This window comes from Sus scrofa, chromosome 6 (assembly GCF_054392235.1).
Source record: "Sus scrofa isolate SSC_HxYL_T2T_F1_AM1 chromosome 6, Sscrofa_HxYL_maternal_Yorkshire_Landrace_v2.0, whole genome shotgun sequence".
NCBI classification, from domain to species: domain Eukaryota; kingdom Metazoa; phylum Chordata; class Mammalia; order Artiodactyla; family Suidae; genus Sus; species Sus scrofa.
In genome coordinates, this window is record NC_139388.1 from 19,242,045 (window position 1) to 19,246,267 (window position 4,223).

Consider the following 4,223-nt stretch of genomic DNA (forward strand, 5'->3'; position numbering starts at 1 on the left):
GATTGGCCCTTCTTGCTAGATCAGGCCGGCGGCGGGGGCGGCCGCGGCGGCGGCAGCGCAGCTGCGGGGGAAGGCCATTCCAGGAGCATATTGCCCCCAGCCAGTGCCGCCCTGGGGGGCGGCTGAGGCAGAGAGAGGAGGAAAACCTGAGAGTTGCTGTTAGAGCAGGTGTCCACAAGACGGCGCCAGAGCACCTTCTGGACCCAGGTGCAGCGGCAAGGCTGCAGGTGCAGGCTGAGTGGTGGGATGGAGAGTGTGTGGATAGGAAGCCACAGCAAGCGCCCAGAGGCCTTTGCGTTGGTTCCTGGGCACCGGGGACTGTCTGGTCCAAGACGCCTCCTGTCAGGCAGAGGACACAGGCGTCCCTGTAGCATTGGGAGGTGGATCGGCAGCCTGGTGGCTTGGGAGTGTGCTTCGAAGGCTGCTGGAAGGAGTCACTGGGTGTCGGAACGCCTTGTGTTCCTCCAGACGCAGGAGCGGAGACCCGCCCAGCATCTGTGTGGTCTCGGGAGCTGGCCATTTGCAAGGCCCTGACCGTCGGTGGTGGATGTGGGTGGAGAATCAGGCGGCTGCTGCTGCTGCTGCTGCTGCTGCTGCTGCTGCTGTTGTGGAAGGAATGGGGGGCTTTGGTGGCTTTGTGGTGGACCCAGAGCTGGGCGAATCCGTGTGCGTCTCCCTTCCAAAGGCTCAGGGGAGTTTCCTTCTTGCCTTTTGAGAGGAGCCTCCCGTTTCCGGACGGGGCCAGGGTATGGAGGCCTGAGCGAACCCAGGTCTGGTGAATGAAGCAGGGTTGATTGGAATCACCCAGCAAGCTCTCAGGGAGTTCCCTCGTGGCTGCCTGGCTTGAGAGTGTCTATCTGGCAGTGCTGTGGCTGTGGACATGGCTCCAGCGAGATCCAAGTCTGGCCAAAGGGCACCCCATTGTCACAGGGGGCATCGAGATCCATTTATAAAGACGAAGAGATGGGGACAGTGTGAGCTTAATTGAGAAAGAAGAAAAGGGGTACACATGCTTATTCTGACAGTGTAGCTAAGGGTATTGCCAGATGAGGCAGTCCCAAAGGCTCTCCTGACCCTCTGCCTCAGGTGGCAGAGTGTTTGAAGGGCAAGCCTTGGGATGGACAGCATCGCAGTGGATTCATTGCCGGGGCAGAGTGTATCTGCATGCCACACATGGGGGCAGGAACATCAATTAGGAATTTAGAAACATAAAAGGAAATGCTAGTACAGAAAGAAATTCGTCCACGCTTGGTCATCACGTCGGGTCCCAGCTCATAGTGCCAGTGCCCCTTGTCAGGGTCAACGGAGCCCGCCTGGCTTCTCCTGAGAGGCAGGGCTATGTAGCATAGCGCATGCTGTGGGGAATCCCAAGCCATTAAGGGTGTGGGATTTTATCGGTGATTATTTTCCATTCTCACGGATGTATGGTGCCCAGTTTCACTTGAGCACAAACGCGATCCAGTCGTACATGTATATGCATCTTCTTTTGGTCGCAGTGTCTTCCATTTTGGTTCCACAGAAGTGGCCAGGTAGGATCCCTGTGCTATAGAGCAGGACTTCATTGCTAACACATGCCAAGCACAAGAGGTTGACTCTACCACTCCCAAATCCCAGGCCTTCCCACAGCCTCCCCCTACCATCTGGCAACCACAGCGATGTTTTCCAGTCTATGAGCTGCTTCTACATAGAAAGGTTCGTTGGTTCCATTTGCTAGCTTCCACATAGAAGGGATAGCCCTTGGTATGTGTCGTTCGTGTTCCGACTTAGTTCACCTAGTATGAAACGAGGTGTCACCTAGCTTCTCGTGCCACCTACATGGCTGCGAATGGCATTTTCCTCTTGCTCTGGGGTTTTCGGGGTTCTGCTTTTTTTTTTTTTCTCAATGTTTGAGGAGCATGCCAATGAGTACATATCCACTCTCTTCCTAATCCAATCATCTCTCGATGGACATTGAGTTGTTTTCCATGGCTGGCTATTGGGAAGTGTGCTGCATGAACATAGCGGGGGCTTTTACATTTTTCACAGACCCAATTCCGGAAATAGGACCAAGAGTGGGAGGCCTGGGTGCTGAGGTCGTCCGCTATTGATTTTTGTGGATTCCCTCGATCGTGTGGTCCATCGCGGTTGTCCACACGTACAAAAATACCCACCGTGGAGGAGGGCATCTTCTTGTCCACACCCTCTCAGGGATGTGTGCCTTGTAGACTTCCTAATGGTGGCCCTTCAGAGAGAGGTGGGTTGGTCCTGCAGAGTCCCTTTGACGTGCATGTCTCTCCTCATGAGGGATGCGGGGCACATGTCTCCCAGTGCTTTTTGCCCTCTGCATGTCTGTTTCGGGAAATGTCTCTTGAGGTCTTTTGCCATTTTCCCCTTGGGTTTGGGGTTTTGTTGGGCTGTTGGCTGGTGTCTGCGGTCGAGCTGTTGATTGGGAGACCCCAGGCTGACCTGGGCTCTGGTGCCAGGAGGAAAGTGCCTGAGGGTCGTGCATGGAAGGTGGTCAAACGGTGATCCTTTGGTGAGCAGCTGTGTTAATCCCTGGGCAGTTTCTCGCCTGAGGTCTCCTGAAACGCCGTCCTTGTCTTTACCTTGGAGCCTCTTCCGTTCCCTCAATACAGCTGGTCCGGAAATCGGACCTAAGGCTGGTAGATTGATTGCGAACAAGGGAGGTGTCCCCAAGAGTCCCCCCAGTCCCCTGGGGAACAGAGCTGTCTTTGTCCCTGTGGCGGGCGTGCTCACCTCTGCTGCTGGGAAAACATCGACGTGCAGACAACTCAGGCCAGCTGCGGTGGGGTCCATACACTAGGAAGCACGAGGGAAAGAGAGGACAAAAGGAATGAACGGAAAGAAGCAGTATTCTGGCATAGGAATGAAGGAGTCACAGCTGGAAAGCTATGAACAAAATCAGTGGGTACATACCTACGGACCTGTCTCCATAACGGCATCGTGGCAGGGCTATCTCCCAAAGGGAGAAGGCTGTCCTGATAGGATGGGTTGGGAGCTGAAGGTTTGCATGGAGTGGCAAGGTGGAGGTGGGCCTCCAGGCTCCGAAAGCCTTTGAGAGAGCAATGGCCCTCCTGGATTGGCCCTTCTTGCTAGATCAGGCCGGGGGCGGCGGGTGCGTGTGCGGGGGCGTGGGAAGGCCATTCCAGGAGCATATTGCCCCCAGCCAGTGCCGCCCTGGGGGGCGGCTGAGGCAGAGAGAGGAGGAAAACCTGAGAGTTGCTGTTAGAGCAGGTGTCCACAAGACGGCGCCAGAGCACCTTCTGGACCCAGGTGCAGCGGCAAGGCTGCAGGTGCAGGCTGAGTGGTGGGATGGAGAGTGTGTGGATAGGAAGCCACAGCAAGCGCCCAGAGGCCTTTGCGTTGGTTCCTGGGCACCGGGGACTGTCTGGTCCAAGACGCCTCCTGTCAGGCAGAGGACACAGGCGTCCCTGTAGCATTGGGAGGTGGATCGGCAGCCTGGTGGCTTGGGAGTGTGCTTCGAAGGCTGCTGGAAGGAGTCACTGGGTGTCGGAACGCCTTGTGTTCCTCCAGACGCAGGAGCGGAGACCCGCCCAGCATCTGTGTGGTCTCGGGAGCTGGCCATTTGCAAGGCCCTGACCGTCGGTGGTGGATGTGGGTGGAGAATCAGGCGGCTGCTGCTGCTGCTGCTGTTGTGGAAGGAATGGGGGGCTTTGGTGGCTTTGTGGTGGACCCAGAGCTGGGCGAATCCGTGTGCGTCTCCCTTCCAAAGGCTCAGGGGAGTTTCCTTCTTGCCTTTTGAGAGGAGCCTCCCGTTTCCGGACGGGGCCAGGGTATGGAGGCCTGAGCGAACCCAGGTCTGGTGAATGAAGCAGGGTTGATTGGAATCACCCAGCAAGCTCTCAGGGAGTTCCCTCGTGGCTGCCTGGCTTGAGAGTGCCTATCTGGCAGTGCTGTGGCTGTGGACATGGCTCCAGCGAGATCCAAGTCTGGCCAAAGGGCACCCCATTGTCACAGGGGGCATCGAGATCCATTTATAAAGACGAAGAGATGGGGACAGTGTGAGCTTAATTGAGAAAGAAGAAAAGGGGTACACATGCTTATTCTGACAGTGTAGCTAAGGGTATTGCCAGATGAGGCAGTCCCAAAGGCTCTCCTGACCCTCTGCCTCAGGTGGCAGAGTGTTTGAAGGGCAAGCCTTGGGATGGACAGCATCGCAGTGGATTCATTGCCGGGGCAGAGTGTATCTGCATGCCACACAT